Source organism: Sus scrofa, chromosome 13, assembly GCF_054392235.1.
Source record: "Sus scrofa isolate SSC_HxYL_T2T_F1_AM1 chromosome 13, Sscrofa_HxYL_maternal_Yorkshire_Landrace_v2.0, whole genome shotgun sequence".
NCBI classification, from domain to species: Eukaryota; Metazoa; Chordata; class Mammalia; order Artiodactyla; family Suidae; genus Sus; species Sus scrofa.
The window spans coordinates 109,206,997-109,225,293 of NC_139395.1; the positions used below are offsets into that span (position 1 = coordinate 109,206,997).

At 37.2% G+C, this 18,297-nt stretch overlaps 1 long non-coding RNA gene across 3 annotated transcripts in view; it reads left to right on the plus strand.

The window, feature by feature from the left end:
- Window positions 1–17,766, plus strand: part of LOC146397548 (uncharacterized) — a 78,148-nt gene extending 60,382 nt beyond the window's left edge. For all 3 annotated transcript variants that reach the window (XR_014824219.1, XR_014824220.1, XR_014824218.1), the window contains 2 exons: window positions 1,227–1,313; window positions 17,626–17,766. This is a non-coding gene — a long non-coding RNA (uncharacterized LOC146397548). The remainder of the gene's footprint in view (window positions 1–1,226; window positions 1,314–17,625) is intronic.
- Window positions 17,767–18,297: the final 531 nt, after the last annotated feature.

Consider the following 18,297-nt stretch of genomic DNA (forward strand, 5'->3'; position numbering starts at 1 on the left):
TTCCCTCCTTTAGAATAGCACATGAATTTTGAGGTTCTCGTACTCTGTGGAGTCCACTTTGGGAGATGCTGATTTGGCAACACAGGGCCTAAAAGCCCATAAATGAAGTAATATTCTAGGAATATATACTCCTGGCAGATGCTAAACAGATGTCTTGGAAAGGGAGGGAATGAGGCACAGAGACTTGCTCTGAAGTTAGGAATGGGATAATGAAAGTTTGGGTAAAAGTGGGAAGAGAAAGGATGGGTATAGACCAACATAGAGAGAAGAATCATTGGGCTACTAAGATATGAAAAGTACCCACTACAACACATTTCTGCATTCCTTCCTAGATATTGCTGCCTACAGGGAGGATCATTTTTTTTAAAAAAACTATATCCTGCAACAGGCACCTCTCTAATGCAAATAGCAATGCATTTTACCTACTGGAGGAAAGTTTGCTTTGATGAAGCTGTTTATTTTTCCTTGTTTTCTTCATTATCAGCTATTCACTGCTGAATTCAATATCAGGTTAAAGTAAGCTGACATGAAATAATAATAGATAGAAGGTATCCAAAAGTCTGGAAATGCCAAGAAGTAGTTCATTTATTATATTTTTCTAGATTAACAATTAAATTCTTTAGTTTCAGAAGTATACCACCTGAAAATATAGTGAGCACATTATTTGAAAATTTAATTTTGTTTTACAGTGAGTTTGTCCTTTTTCCCCCAATTTTTCAGACATCCTGTAGACTATTATTTTTTCACATGCCTGGCATGTTAATCAGTGAAAAGTGGTCATGTAGGGACAATAGCTGTGGGTAAAAGACAGTTGGAAATTTTCTATAGTTTTTTTAATAGCAACCTTTGAATTATGCTCATATGGATTTGAAAACTTATCCTGAGTCTATCTGAATATACCCAGGTATTGGTGAAAAATCTAAGTGTTGTGTTTCATTAGATACTCTGTTCCCCTAGGATTTTATGAAATGCTACCCCCCGCCCCCATACACGCTTTGGAAAATGCTGGTTAAACAGATTTCTTTGCTGCAGGAATTCTCTGAGCCTTTATATAATCATGGGCACCATCAATATGTAAGAGGAGCATTTGATATGCTGGGCTTTGAAAATCATTTGACCACGGAGTTATTTTGATATATGATACCATTTACCTTACACTACTCTTCTGTGGGGCACTATTTGAACAATGTTGTACTATTATATAAACATGTGATATTATTTTACAGAATTATGGTTGCTGAAGAGGATAACTTCAGAGTCAGACTCCTCTGGATGATATCTGGATCTACTGCTCAATTAATATGCGATCTTGGGCAAGTTACTTAATATTTTGCAAGTCAGTTTCTTCATATAGAAAATGTATACAATAATTCTAGTAGTCCTTACAGAGTTGTTGTTAGGATTAAATAAGATAGGTAAGTAAAATGCTCAACCTGGCACATTGCAACTGCTATTGAGTACTGTCTCTTATTAAAGTACTATCATTATCACAACTTGCATCCAATGTTGATTTTATCACTATTAACGCTTGTCATTATCCCTTTATTTTCTTACCTTATTCTGTGACTTTCAAAGAGTCTAGATAATATATCCTGGCTTATTAGGTACCAATATAGATCACTATCACTGATCGAGGCAAAATCAGCTTGAATGTTAAATGAGTAATATTTTATCCTATAATTTCAAAATATTATGTTTCAGTAAATTTTAGAAATATTTCTCATATAATTGTGGTGTGTAGAAGCTCAACTTATTGTAGTCTTCTGAGATCCATGAGACAAAGAAGGAATTTCTCATTTCATGAAAAGATGACAAGAATATTTCTTAAATTTGTTCCCTGAAATTTATCATTGTAAAATAACAGAGAACTACACATTTCCAGAAGAGCTAGAAAAAATTTCTTGTTCGTTATTTAGTCAGCATTGTCAGAATGCTAGGGAACAAAAGGATTCTTGGAACAGTATATTCTTCCTTGTAGTTTAGGCCCCTAGGAACTGAAGAAAAACGTACCCTTGCATGGATCTTAATGTTAGTATCGATAACAGCATATGATTGCTTGTATTTCTATTTTAAAGCTCTTTTATAAACTCATTTGATAATCAAGTATATCCTTGCCCTGGTAACCCTAAATTTGGAACTTGTATGTAGAGTTATTCTGTAAATCTATGCATATGGGGAATGTATAAGTTCAAAATATAGCAGAAATCTGTGTAGGCTACATCTTTAAGTATCTATCACTGTTAAAATTAGAAGGACAAATCAAGACTTAGCAGAAGAGGGTACTATCACCTTTCAAACCTAGATGGCCAAAACTAAAACTCTCAAATGAAAAATAGAGAGCAGTTAAAACCTATAGTTAAAGCATTACAGGTGAATTAGATTTTATAATTTAGAAATAACTGAAACCTAAGCACGTTTTTTTTCTTGTTTGTCCTCTATGTGACATTGGCATGTCTCAATGTGAGAATATTCATGTTCTTTGGAATCACAATAGCAACAAACTGGGTCAGGAAGGAATGCCTGCCAAAGCTCATCTACTTACTAATCCTGGCTTTGGCAAGCCCTTAGACATCTCTGAAACCTAGTTATTCATCTATGAAATACATCAAATAATATCAACACTATTATTGTGAGGATAAAAAAAAATCAGTGTATGTGAAACAGAAGTGAAACCTGTAGATCATAACATATGTTAAGGCTTATTGTGGATCATAAACCATCTACACTGTTCTTGTTCAGATCTTTACAAGGCTGGCTTATTCTCATCATTTAGGTTTTAACTTAAATGTCACCTCAGAGAGGGCTCTTTTAAGCAATTAATCTCAAGTAGAAATCTACAAACCCTACCAGTCACTCCTTGTCCTGCTACCGTTTTCATAGCACTCATAACTATCTGAAATCAGTGTTATTGTTTAGGTGCTGTTTTCTGCATCCCTTTCTTGCCATGCAAGCTCCACACGGCAGGGACTGTCCGCTGCATTCATTGCAGACCTGCAGACCACCCCCACTCAGTGTGTCTGGGATGATGTGCTCTCTTCAGTTACTTCTGTCCTCAGGAAATGTGCTCTAATGGATTTTGATCTCAGACTTGTGTCAAGATGAATATTTGCATGTAACTATAACTTTCCATGTGATTGGTAACAAAACATTTCAGAAGTAATTCATGTATCCTCCCAACCCCATGACAAGTCTATCCTAAAGAGAATTGTTTTCTCTGTGGAGTCATTTTCACTTCAGATAAAGTCACTTGACTCAAAATGCTGCACAGAATTGGCATATCTCCAGAGAACCAGAAGAGAGGTTTTTTTTTTTTTTTTTTTTTTCCCTTATAGGGCTGAACCTGCAGCATATAGAAGTCCCTAGGCTAGGGGATGAATTGGAGCTACAGCAGCTGACCTACACCACAGCTCCCAGCAATGCCAGATCCCCAACCCACTGAGTGAGGCCAGAGATCGTATCCGCATCCTTGTGGATACTAGTAAGATTCGTTTCTGCTGCGCCACAATAGGAACTCCCGAAAGAAATTTATTTTTTGATTCTCCCTGTTAAAGTGGTTAAGATCATTTAGACTACTCTCTTGGTATTCCTCTCTCCAGGGCAAGCCTGGAGTTATGATTGTAAAACTGCATTATTAAATGGCACAATTGTATGTTATATGATGCTTAAAAGACTAGGCAATTTATTCCTGTCAAATAAAGAATCCCCAAATTTATGTGATTGAAGAAATAAATTATCCACTCCTTACAAAAGTAGTGAATAAGCCTCCAAGTCTTCACAAACACTTGTAAAGTTTCAAACTAACTAGCCTCCTGTTATTCTTTCTGACATTATGCTAAGGGCTCTTCCCATCACTCCTTCAGTTCCAGCCACACTAGCTTCCTTGCTGTTCCTATAATCCTCAAAGATCTCCCTTCCCCAGGTATCCACAAGGCCTTCTCCTATATAAGCATCAAGCGTGTGCTTAAATGGCACTTTAGTAGAGATACTTTCCTGTCTACCCTATTTAAAATCACGAAGCCCTCTCTACTTCCTACCACCTTCTCTGCCTCTTTTCTTCCCGCCCCATAGCACTTATCACCATCTGACTCATATCCTACCTTATTTATAAACTGCTTATTGTCTGCTTCCTCTCGCTACAATCTAAGTTCTATGAAGGCATAGATTTTTGTATGTTCATTTTTATACACTATCTGGCACATGGTAAGCAGTTAATAAATATTTCTGAATTAATGAATGAAAGAGGAGATTCATATGCAAAAGAGTAGCATAATTTGAATAAAGTTCAAATAATTCATTAAAGTTGATTATATACAATTCTCCCATACTTGAAGCTGAGTGTTAATTAGATTGCTGCAAGGAATAGAAACTGCAAGGTTACTCCAAGATACAGGCCTTTATCTGAAAGGATTTAGGGAAATAAAGTAAGGAACTGGAATGTCATTCTGACCAATGTCCAGGGTATAGTCGCTGGCCTAGTTCCATGGCTCTTGAACGTTATGGTGCATCAGAGTCATCTGGGATGCTTATTAAAAATATAGTTTTCTGAGCCCCACACCATTTTGGATCTAGTAAGTCAGGGTGGGGCCTGAAAATTTATACTTCTAACCAGTTCCCAAGTGATTCTAACATACTCTGACCTAGAGTATAAAAGCCTCTATGTTGATCTCAGGGCATTCTAAGCTAAGACGTGGTCCTTTGACTCTGCTTTCATATTCCTGTTTGATCTTATTCTGATACCAGTTCTCATTTTTATCTCAAGTTCTTGAAGCCAAGGACTCATAGAATCTAGTGCTTCATGGCTTCTGCTTTTATTTTTTTCTCTCTGTGACCCTCTGCCTGTATATCTGTCAACTGTGCCTGTGTTTTCCATTTAAATTCCTGGGAGAGTTAATGGTTTGATTGGCTACTCCAATCACTCTTTACTAGAGAGTAGCTCTGTAGGACACAGCTCTTGTAATAGTTACCTTACATACCCCTTTGGTCATGCAAAGATCCTGGACTAGCAAAGTCATGCGGAATAAAGCATAATCACCTGGAGTTCCCATCATTGCGCAGTGGGTAACGAATCCGACTAAGAACCATGAAGTTGCGGGTTCGATCCCTGGCCTTGCTCAGTGGGTTAAGGATCTGGCGTTGCAGTGAACTGTGGTGTAGGTCACAAACACGGCTCGGATCCTACGTTGCTGTGGCTGTGGCGTAGGCCAGCAGCTACAGCTCTGATTAGACTCCTAACCTGGGAACCTCCATATGCCCCAGGAATGTCACTAGAAAAAGGCAAAAAACCAAAAAAAAAAAAAAGCATAATCACCTGAGTATAAGGCATGTGTCTATTTTTGTTCAGAAGGGGTCTGTGAGAGTGAAGATGATTAAAGATTTTCAGAAGGCTCTGTACACAGTAGATAACTTGTATAGGATGCTTCAAGGTGATTAAGGATAATCTGCTTCAAGGAGATTAAGGATATTTTGAAATAGTGTGGGAGAAGTTACCTCTATTTTTTTGTCAAGTCGGCCATTAATTAGACTAGTAATACTGGACAATATTTTTGCTTTTCACTGGGCCTCATTTTTCCTCAGTGATAAAGTGAGGGAATTTGACAAGATGAGCTGTAAGTTCCTTTCCATTAGCAGTGTGCTATGATTTGATGAATCTAATTCATTATTGTGCATATGTAGGTACATGATTAGGTCAGTCTCAACCTCCAGGTTCCTATGATTCAATCTATGTTGTTGAACATTATATCCCGTTTTCTTTTTCTTTTCTTTTTTTTTGTTTTTTGTTTTTACATCTTTTAAAAATTTTTTTAAATTTTTTTATTTTTTTTATTTTCCACTCTACAGCAAGGGGATCAAGTTATCCTTACATGTATACATTACAATTACATTTTTTTCCCCCCACCCTTTGTTCTGTTGCAACATGAGTATCTAGACAAAGTTCTCAATGCTACTCAGCAGGATCTCCTTGTAAATCTATTCTAAGTTGTTTCTGATAACCCCAAGCTCCTGGTCCCTCCCACTCCCTCCCCCTCCCATCAGGCAGCCACAAGTCTTTTCTCCAAGTCCATGATTTTCTTTTCTGAGGAGATGTTCATTTGTGCTGGATATCAGATTCCAGTTATAAGTGATATCATATGGTATTTGTCTTTGTCTTTCTGACTCATTTCACTCAGTATGAGAGTCTCTAGTTCCATCCATGTTGCTGCAAATGGCATTATGTTATTCTTTTTTATGGCTGAGTAGTATTCCATTGTGTATATATACCACCTCTTCCGAATCCAATCATCTGTTGATGGACATTTGGGTTGTTTCCATGACTTGGCTATTGTGAATAGTGCTGCAATGAACATGCGGGTGCACGTGTCTCTTTTAAGTCGAGTTTTGTCCGGATAGATGCCCAAGAGTGGGATTGTGGGGTCATATGGAAGTTCTATGTATAGATTTCTAAGGTATCTCCAAACTGTTCTCCATAGTGGCTGTACCAGTCTACATTCCCCCCAACAGTGCAGGAGGGTTCCCTTTTCTCCACAGCCCCTCCAGCACTTGTTATTTGTAGATTTATTAATGATGGCCATTCTGATTGGTGTGAGGTGGTATCTCATGGTAGTTTTGATTTGCATTTCTCTTATAATCAGAGATGTTGAGCATTTTTTCATGTGTTTGCTGGCCATCTGTATATCTTCTTTGGAGAAATGTCTATTCGGGTCTTTTGCCCATTTTTCCATTGATTGATTGGCTTTTTTGCCATTGAGTTGTATAAGTTGTTTATATATTCTAGAGATTAAGCCTGTGTCGGTTGCATCATTTGAGACTGTTTTCTCCCATTCTGTAAGTTGTCTTTTTGTTTTCTTTTTGGTTTCCTTTGCTGTGCAAAAGCTTTTCAGTTTGATGAGGTCCCATGGGTTTATTTTTGTTTTTATTTCTATTGCTTTGGGAGACTGACCTGAGAAAATATTCATGATGTTGATGTCAGAGAGTGTTTTGCCTATGTTTTCTTCTAGGAGTTTGATGGTGTCCTGTTGTATATTTAAGTCTTTCAGCCATTTGGAGTTTATTTTTGTGCATGGTGTGAGGGTGTGTTCTAGTTTCATTGCTTTGCACGCAGCCGTCCAGGTTTCCCAGCAATGCTTGCTGAATAGACTTTCTTTTTCCCATTTTATGTTCTTGCCTCCCTTGTCAAAGATTAATTGACCATAGGTGTTAGGGTTTATTTCCGGATTCTCTATTCTGTTCCATTGGTCTGTCTGTCTGCTTTGATACCAGTACCACACTGTTTTGATGACTGTGGCTTTTGTAATATTTCTTGAAGTCTGGGAGAGTGATGCCTCCTGCTTGGTTTTTGTTTCTCAGAATTGCTTTGGCGATTCTGGGTCTTTTGTTGTTCCATATAAATGTTTGGATTGTTTGTTCTAGTTCTGTGAAAAATGTCATGGGTAATTTGATAGGGATTGCATTGAATGTGTAGATTGCTTTGGGTAGCATGGCCATTTTTACAATATTGATTTTTCCAATCCAGGAGCATGGAATATCTTTCCATTTCTTTACATCTTCTTTGATTTCTTTGATTAAAGTTTTATAGTTCTCGGCATATGAGTCCTTTACCTCCTTGGTCAGGTGTATTCCAAGGTATTTGATTTTGTGAGGTGCAATTTTAAAAGGTATTGTACTTTTGTATTCCTTTTCTAATATTTCATTGCTGGTATACAGAAATGCAACTGACTTCTGAATGTTAATCTTATATCCTACTACTTTGCTGAATTTATTAATCAGTTCAAGTAGTTTTGGGGTTGAGTCCTTAGGGTTTTCTATGTATAGTATCATGTCATCTGCATACAGTGACAGTTTGATCTCTTCCCTTCCTGTTTGGATGCCTTTTATTTCTTTTGTTTGTCTAATTGCTGTGGCTAGGACTTCCAAAACTATGTTGAAGAGCAGTGGTGAGAGTGGGCATCCCTGTATTGTTCCAGATTTGAGTGAGAAGGCTTTCAGTTTTTCCCCATTGAGTATTATATTTGCTGTGGGTTTATCATAAATGGCTTTGATTATGTTCAGGAATGTTCCCTCTACACCCACCTTGGCAAGAGTTTTGATCATGAATGGATGTTGGACTTTGTCAAATGCTTTTTCTGTGTCTATTGAGATGATCATATGATTTTTGACTTTTTTCTTGTTAATGTGGTGTATGATGCTGATTGATTTGCATATGTTGAACCATCCTTGTGAACCTGGGATAAATCCTACCTGGTCATGGTGTATGATCTTTTTGATATGTTGTTGGATTCGGTTGGCTAAGATTTTGTTGAGAATTTTTGCATCTATATTCATCAAAGATATTGGCTGATAGTTTTCTTTTTTGGTGGAATCTCTGTCTGGTTTTGGAATGAGGGTGATGGTGGCATCATAGAATGTCTTTGGGAGTATTCCTTCTTCTTCAACCTTTTGAAAGAGTTTAAGGAGGATGGTCACCAATTCCTCTTTATATGTTTGATAGAATTCACCTGTGAAGCCATCTGGTCCTGGACTTTTATTTGTAGGGAGTGATTTTATGACCTCTTCAATTTCATTTCCAGTGATCGGTTTGTCTAGTTGGTCTGTTTCTTCTTGATTCAGTTTTGGCAGGCTGTAAGATTCTAGAAAATTGTCCATTTTTTCCAGATTGTCAAACTTGTTGCCATACAGTTGTTCATATATTCTCTTATGGTTTTTTGTATTTATGCTGTATCCGTTGTGATTTCTCCTTTTTCATTTATAATTTTGGTTATTTGGGTTCTTTCTCTCCTCTTCTTAGTGAGTCTGGCCAGGGGTTTGTCAATTTTGTTTACCTTTCCAAAGAACCAGCTCTTGGTTTTATTAATTTTCTCTATTGTTTTTTGAGTCTCTATTTTATTGATTTCTTCTTTGATCTTTATAATTTCCTTCCTTCTGCTGACTTTAGGTCTTTTTTGTTCTTCTTTTTCTAAATTGTTTAGGTGAAGGGTTAAGTTGTCAATTTAGAATCTTTCTTCTTTTTTGAGAAAGGCCTGTGTTGCTATAAATATCCCTCTGAGCACTGCTTTCGCAGCATCCCATAGATTTTGAGAGGTTGTGTCTTCATTATCATTTGTTTCAAGGTAGTTTTTAATTTCCTTCTTGATTTCCTCATTGACCCATTGGTTTTTTAGTAGCATGTTGTTTAGTCTCCATGTAGTAGGTTTTTTCTCTTTCCTTTTCCCATGGTTGATTTCTAATATCATGGCATTGTGGTCAGAGAAGATACTTGAGATAATTTCTATGCTCCTAAATTTGTTGAAGTTAGCTTTGTGTTCCAATATGTGGTCGATTCTTGAGAATGTTCCATGAGCATTTGAGAAGAATGTGTATTCTGATTTTTTTGGATGTAGTGTCCTGAAGATATTGATTAAGTCTAACTTGTCTATTGTTTCCTTTAGGATCTCTGTTGCTTTATTGCTTTTCTGTCTAGAGGATCTGTCCATTGATGTGAGTGGGGTATTAAGGTCTCCTACTATGATTGTATTCTCATCAACTTCTCCCTTTATGTCTGTTAATATTTGTTGTATGTATCTGGGTGCTCCTATATTTGGGGCATATATGTTGATGATAGTAACATCCTCTCCTTGGATGTATCCCTTAATCATTAAGTAGTGTCCTTCTTTGTCTTTCTTTATGTCTTTTGTTTTAAAGTCTATTTTGTCTGATATGAGTGTTGCGACTCCTGCTTTTCTGTCATGTCTATTGGCGTGAAATATTTTTCCCCACCCTTTCACTTTCAATCTATATGTATCCTTTGTCCTAAGGTGAGTTTCTTGTAGGCAGCATATTGAAGGTTTTTGCCTTTTTATCCACTCAGCCACTCTGTGTCTTTTGACTGGGGCATTCAGTCCATTGACATTTAAGGTGATAATTGATAATTGATAGATGATTATTTATTGCCATTTTGAACCTCGTGTTCCAGTTGACTCTATGGTTCTCCATTCTTCCTTTCTTTCTTTCTTTCTTTTTTTTTTTTTGGTTGGATGGTCTCCTCCTTGAGTGGTTTTTTTTTTTTTTTTTTCATTTTTTTGCGAATGCAATATTTGGTTTTGGCTTGTGGTTGCTCTGTTTTTTAAGTATGCTAACCCTTTCCTATAATTGTGTGTTTTAGCCTGATGGTCCTGTAAGTTCAAACACTTCATTACTATATTAAAATTAAGAAGAGAAACATACAAACAAACAAACGAAAAGGGTTATTTACCTCCTAACATCCCTTGCCCACATTTTATGATTTTGATGACTCTTTTTTACTTTTTTCTTTTTAATTTTATTTTGTTTGAAGCATGTTCATGATTAAATCTGTATGCTGGCTTATTTGAGTGACTGCTCTCTGATTACGGTTTCCTCAGTCCTAGTTCTTCCTCTTCTTCTTCTTCTTTTTTTTTTTTTTTTTCTTCCCTTTCCTTCCTTTCTTTTTGGTTTAGAGAAGCCCTTTCAGTATTTCTTTTAGCTTCGGTTTTGTGTTGCTGTATTCTTTAAGTTTTTGTTTGTTGGAAAAATTTTTTATTTCCCCTTCTATTTTAAATGATATTCTTGCTGGATAGAGTATTCTTGTTGCATATTTTTTCCTTTTAGCAGTTTAAATATCTCTTGCCATTCCCTCCTGGCCTGTAGTGTTTCTGTAAAAAAATCAGCTGATAATCTTATGGGGGTTCCCTTGTAGGTAACAGTCTGCTTTTCTCTTGCTGCCTTTAGGATCCTCTCTTTATCACTAACTTTTGCCATTTTTATTATGATGTGTCTTGGTGTGGGTCTATTTGGGTTCAATTTGTTTGGGGCCCTCTGTGCTTCCTGTATCTTGAACCCAGTATCTTTTAGATTTGGGAAGTTTCCAGTGATAATTTCTTCAAATATATTTTCCATTTCCTTATCTTTTTCTACTCCTTCTGGAATTCCTATTACTCATAGATTGGCCCACTTTATATTATCCCATAGGTCTCTTATATTGCTTTCCTGTTTTTTGATTTAGTTTTCTGTCTGCTGACCTTATTGGGTGATTTCCATTATTCTATCTTCCATATCACTGATTTGTTCTTCTGCATTATTCATTCTGGTTTTTACTGCCCTTAGTTCAGTTTGTATCTCTGCAAATGAATGTTCTAGTTTTTCTTGGCTCCTCCTTATATTTTCTAGTTCCTTTCTGAGGGTATCTGCATTACTGTTCATATCTTCTCTTAATTCCTTCAGTATTTTCACTATTTCTCTTTTGAACTCCAGGTCTGTCAGACTGCAGAGATCTGTTTCATTGTTGACTGTTTTAGGTGAGTTCTCCTGTTGGTTTGACTGGGGGTGGTTTCTCAGCTTCTTCATCTTGCTTGTTGTTTTCTTTTTCCTGAGGGTGTTGTACTCTCTGTGACTGGGCAGTGTTTGCCCAGCTCAGAAGGAAGGCCTGAGAATGTAGGCAGATCTTTTCACAGTCTGGACAAGCTTGTTGTAGCTTTTCTGGGCTGCAGGGGGTCCTGCCTGGAGCTGGCAATCCTTTGCAGCTGTTCTGCAAGAGTATGGCACCCCCTGAGGGCTTTGGCAGCTAGAGGCTCCTCCAAGGGCAGCCCGACTCAGAAAGACCTTCCGAGATCTTTTCACGGCCTGGCCAGGTTTGTTGCAGTTTTTTTGGGCTGCAGGGTGTCCTGCCTGGAGCTGGCAGTCCTATGCAACTGATTCGCTAGAGCTTGGCACCCCCTGAGGGCTTGAGCAGCAAGCTGGGCTGCTGAAGACCCAAGAGGCTCCTCCCCAGGGCAGCCCAACTCAGAAAGACTGTCCGAGAATTAGGCAGATCTTTTCACGGCCTGGCTAGGTTTGTTCTAGCTTTTCTGGGCTGCAGGCCTTTTCTCGGGGTCTGGTGGTGTTTGGTGCTGCTCTGCAGGGGTGTAGCCCCTCCAAAGGGCAAGCAGGCCTGTGCAGGGACAGCCCCTGTGGTGGTAGGCTTCAGGCAATTATTGAGGCCAGCCCTCCCGGATGGCAGGCAGCCCCAGGGGTGGCAGGGGTGGGGGGAGGGGATGCACTGGGAAGCACAGCTTTCTGCTAGCTAGCAGGACTGTAAGCTTGTTGTGGCGTGGGGAGTATTCTATTGGGACCCACCCCTTCTTCTCTCCCCTCCCCAGCACGGGCGCAGACCCGGCTCTTCTCCCAGGTTCCCTCTGATGTGGCTTTCCACTTTCCCACCCCTAGAGTATTGCTCCCTTCTTCTGCAACAGCTTTGTTTTCTAGTCTCCCAGGCAATCTCTGCCCCATCAAACTCGACAGACCAGTTTCTAGACTAACTTCCAGAGCCGAGGTTTCAGTGCCCAGCCCCCACCCAGGCATCTCAATTTTTGGTGACTGTGCCCGTAGTTCAGATGGTCTTTTCGGTTCTTGATCTGCTTTTCAGAACTCCAACTTACCGCTACACTCTTTTCTGCATCTGGAGATTCCTCTGGTTAGTTTGATCTTTCCCCCGAGTAGGTGACTTTCCAGGGTGCGGGATCCCTTTCTCCTCCTCCGTTCCCTTTCGGGAGCACCCGTCCAGCTCGGATTCACCTTCTCTCACTCTCCTCTTTTCTCTTGTTTTACCTAGTAATGTCACGAACTTCTTGCCGTTATTGGAGTTTAGGTTCTTCTGCCAGTGATTGGTTGCTGTTCTGTGCGAGTCATTTATCCTGTAGATGTGCTTTTTTTGTTGTGTTTGTGGGAGAGGGCGAGCATGTCCCCCTACTCTTCCGCCATCTTGTCTTCTCCCCTCTGTTTTTGTTTTTGTTTTTTTTTTTGTTTTTTAGGGCCATACCATAGCATATGGAGGTTCCCAGGTTAGGGGTCCAATCGGAGCTACAGCTGCCAGCCTACACCACAGCCACAGCAACATCAGATCTGAGCTGCGTCTGTGACCTATACAACAGCTCACAGCAATGCCAGATCTTTAACCCACCGAGTGAAGCCAGGGATCGAACCTGCAACCTCATGGTTCCTAGTTGGATTCGTTTCCACTGCACCACTATGGGAACTCCTATATTCTGTTTTCTCAAAAGAATGAATACAGAACAAACTTGATCGCATTTGAACTCTGGTTCTGCCATTTACTAGCTTTGTTTAGCCTCAACTTCCTCATCCATAAAATTAGGATCATAATAATTCCATTATAGTTTTGTTGAATTAAATGAGTCATTACATGTAAAATTATTTACAATAGTTGAGATGAAATGATTTAATATATGTTAAAGTATTTAGAAAGGTATCTGGCACATAGAAGACATTATATAAGTGTTCCTAAAATTATTATTTTTTATTATAATGACTTTTATTTTTTCCATGGTAGCTGGTTTACAATGTTCTGTCAATTTTCTTCTGCACAGCAAGATGACCTAGTTACACATACATGTATGCATTCTTTATTCTCACATTATCATGCCCCATCATAAGTGACTAGACATAGTTCTCAGTGCTACACAGAAGGATCTGATTGCTTATCCATTCTAAAGGCAATAGGTTGCATCTATTAACCCCAAATTCCCAGTCCACCCCACTCCCTCCTCCACCCCACCTTGGCAACCACAAGTCTATTCTCCATGTACATGATTTTCTTTTCTGTGGAAAGGTTCATTTGTACATATATTAGATTCCAGATATAAGTGATATCATACAAATGGAACTAGAGATTCTCATACCAAGTCAGAAAGAAAATTATTTTTATATATTTTCATCTGTATATTTTGTCTGCTTTAATACATATGACTATACACCATGCATGTGATTTTTACTTAGAACTGTGTTTAGAATATGAAGCTGTTAGAAATTCCTATGGAAGTTCCTGCTGTGGAGCACTGGGTTAAGAATCCAAATGCAGCAGCTCGGGTCACTGTGGTGGCTTGGGTTTGATGCCTAGCCTGGTGCAGTGGGTTAAAGGATCTTGTGTTGCTGTACCTGCTGTGTAGTTTGCAGCTGCAGCTCAGATTCAATCCCTGACTTGGGAACTTCCATATTTGGCAGATGCAGCCGTTAACAAAGAAGAGAGAAGAGAAGACAAAAAAGAAATTCCTATGGTAAAATGGATTGTAATGAGTAAATTTTCAAGTGTTTTAGAAATACTATATTCTTTTAAAATATATTTCTTGAATCAAAGAGGCATGTGACATTCTGCAAAAGACAAAACTCTAAGAACATAAAATATATAAATCTTTGCCAAAGCCTAGAGGGGAGGGGAGGGGATTGACTATAAATAGGTATAAGGAAACTTTTGTGGGTGACACCAGTATTTTCTATCTCAATTGTGGTGGTGGTTGCATGATTGTATTACTTTGTCAAATCTTATATACAAAAAGAGTCAATTTAATTTTATCTATGTTGTAGCTAAATAAACCTGACTTTATTTTTAAAAATTCTTCTTGGTGTAATCTGATATGTGAGATCTTGTAGAACACGCAGCTGTGTTCTAATCTTGCACACTGATTTCCTAAACTTGTATTCATTATTATTTCACATACTTGAAATACAACATAAAAGGTCAGTAGAGACACTGCCACAGCTGCTGCCATCTTTGCAGCACCTGCTCTCCTCATGTTTGGATAGTTATTCTATAGCAATTTCTCATTAAATAGCTCCAACCTCCCTCATGCATCTTTGCCTTAAATACCATCTGTACTCCACTTCCATTTCCTCCTACTTATCTCTCCTGGGGTGTCTTAGGCTTTCCCTCACTCAGAAAATTGGAGCAAAGATGCCTATTTGATGTTTTTACTGCTATTTTGAATAGTACTATTTTATAAAGGTTATATTCTAAATTGTTGCTGCTGGTATTCTGAAAAAATGACTTTTTTGGATATCTCATGCTCATTAACCTAAGTAAATTTATCTAATACCTTACAGGTTTTTTTTTAAAATAAAAAATCAAATTAAATAAACTCCTACTTTGCTGAGTATTTTTTAATAATTATAAGTTGATGTCAAATTTTATCATGCCTTTTTTTCCCACATCTGCAGAGATCCCACCCTTTTTTTTTTTTTTTTTCTTTTTATGGCTGCACCTGCAGCATATGGAAATTCCTAGGCTAGAGGTGGATTTGTAGCTGCAGCCAAGGCCTACATCAGAGCCAAGGGAACACGGGATCTGAGCTGCATCTGCAACCTATACCTCAACTTGCAATAACACTGGATCCTTAACCCACTGAGTGGGGCCAGGGATCGAACTTGCATCCTCATGGAGACTAAGTCAGGTTCTTAACCCACTGAGCCACAATAAGAACTCCAAGATCCCATGCTTTTTTCCTTTAGTTTGTTAATGTGGTGAATTATGCTAATTGTTTTTCAAGTGTTAAAACAACCTTGCTTTCCTGGAATAAATCATGTTGATTATTATATTTTATTCATTTTGTATCTGTTGAATATGATTTGCCAACTAACATATTATTTTTTCCATCCATGTTTATGGGTAGTGTTGGACTTAGTTTTCTTTCCTTATGGTTTATCAGTTTTCAATATTAAGACTATGATAGTTTCACAAAACAAGTTGAGCAATATTCACTTTCTCCCTATATTCTAAGGTTTTTTTAAGTGTGGGGCCAACTCTTCCTTAAAAGCTTGGAGAATTTCACTAGGGAAGCGATATTTGTCTGGAGTTTTCTTTCAGAGAAGGTTTTAGCTATGGATTTAATTTTCTCAGTAATCAAAAGTCACTTCATATTTTAACTTTTTTTTATCTTGTTAAATGTTCTTTATTTGAACTTTATACATATTACTTCAATTTTCAACATTTTATCAACATAAGGTTGCTTAAAACATACTCACATAATATCAGTATCTGTAAGATCTACAGTGATGTTCCTTGGGTTATATCTGTTGCCTTGTGTTTTTCTTGATCATTCTTCCAAAAGCTATACTAGTTTAACAGTCTTTTCAAAGAACCAGTCTGTGACTTTGTTGATTTCCTCTAAAAAGTATTCATTTACTTCATTACTTCTGCTCTTATCTTTTCTCCATATACTTTGAGTTTATTTCTCCTTATTCTTAAGATAAATGCTTAATTCATTCATTTGCAACACTTCTTTTCAAATTGATGCATTTAATTTTTTAATTGTTAAAAAGTTTAATTTTTTTATTTAAGTTGATTTACAATGTTGTGCTACGCATTTAATTTTAAAAGCTATAAATTTCCTTTAGCATTTTTTATATGTGCCACAAAAATGTTGATGTTTAATCCTTTGTGATAATTTTATTATAATTTAAATTTAAATATATCCCATTTTTAATTTGTTATTTGACATATGGGTTATTTATTATTGCTAATTTCCAAAAAGAGAGATATTTTCTGGTTATCTTATTACTGATTTCTAGTTTAACTTCACTGAGGTCAGACTTAACTCCCTTGAAATTTGCTTTTCGGCACAGCATATGGTCAATTTTTGTGCAAATGGAGGGGTTGGCTTTTTAAATCTGACTATCCAATGACTTCTAAGAAGCCCACAGTAAGAACTCAGAAGGTTTGTGAACCTGGATAGATAAAAACCAACATCCTTATTTTTCTTAATCTGAGTGAAATTTAATATTTCCTTCAATAATGAAGGTATCAACAAATTGGAATTGGCTACTAATGTAGATACTTTCAAATCACATAACTGTTGGAAATATCTTAAAATATAACTTTTTCACTATATTAAAATATGGTAGTTATTAGGCCATGTGCTAGATCATCTTACATAATGCATTAACAAAGAAACATATATTACTATAACACGTTTTTAAATGTTTTGATAGTTGAATTTTAATATATTTTTTTTGTATTCCTAGACATTTTATTGTATGGCTTTAAGAATATTATTTATAAAAGAGTCCATAGGCTTCACCAGTCTACTAAGAGTTCTCAAGCACAACAAAAAAAATGTTAAGAATATATATCATAACAGGAGGAAAAGTAGAGTGTATTGGTACAGCAACAGGGAGTTTAGCAGATATGGTATTGGAAGTTGGAGAAGAATTTTTGCTATTGCTTCTAATTTTCTGAGTGATAAAGGAGTCAAGGTCATCAGGAGAGAATGAAAAAGGAGGGAGGAGATAATGGAAAATTGAGTATAAGAAAGAAGGTGTGAATTGGTTTTCTAAGAGAAGAAGAAAATTAATTTACTAGGAGAATTCAGCTAGATTGCATAGCAGTATCAAGTGCCCACTTGTATTTTCAAATTTAAAGGGATACCACAATTGTATGTCCTTCTCCTGCTCTGTTCAGCTGCAGAATGAGTAAAGAGTTGAGTTAAGCAGAGTTAGGATTTTTCCAAAAGAGTAAGATGAAGGGAGAGAGGAGCCAGGGAATGAATGATTTATATAAGGGAGGGATACTAGAGATGAATTCCCAGAACCCAGCTGGATAGTGAGAACATGAAGGGCTTTATGGTCAGTGGCAAGGTCAGTGGAGAGCAGGTTTCAATGGGGTGGATGGATTTGCAGAGTTGGGGATCCCACAAGTAAATAATTGGAGAGAGAGGAGATAGACTAGAGAGGAGAATTTTAAAAAAATGTTCTAAAATATACTAACAGAAATTAACAGGAGTGAGAAGCAAGTGAATATTTTAGAGAAATTTATAAGCTTACAATTGTAAAATTTTGACATTGAAATCAGCCCCTCTTTTCTCTTCTTCCTAGGTTTCCATGCCTAGCACACCATGCACACTCTCATCATCTTCTCTGCTTCTGATTCCTCCTCAAGAGAGAAAGTTGGCTTTCCACTCAGTATTCAAGAGACTTCTGCTATTATGGAGTAGCAATTATGCCAATGAGTAAGACAATGGCTGAAATTAACATATACTAGTATTTGCTATGCACTCTTCACTATTAGATACTTTTTGTATGTCTTTCACATATAATCCTAGGGAATATACTAAAGCTTGCAGAGGGAAATTAGCAAGGTTAATGTAATAGAGGTAGCACCTGGTAGAGCTACACTTTTTTAAATGTCTGAATGAAAACCTTGGATTCTCTCATGTTGTTACCTTGACCAGGATTCTTATTTCAACATCAGTTATAGGATATATTTATATACAAACCTAACTATGGTTATTGCTGATGACCTCCTGGAGAAATCCATTCATGATGTTAAATAATATGAAAAACAAATCTCATTTATTTTACCATAGTTCATGAAATCAACTGACACTTTTCTTTTTCTTTTCTTCTATTTTCCATGAACTAATAATCTCAGCTTTAAGTAAATCTGAGACTATCTAAATGTGTCCTAATTCTCTGAATTTGAAAATTACTTGTGTCTTCCTTTTTTCTCTGCCATTAAATTGTTCTCACTGTTATAATCCCTTTAAG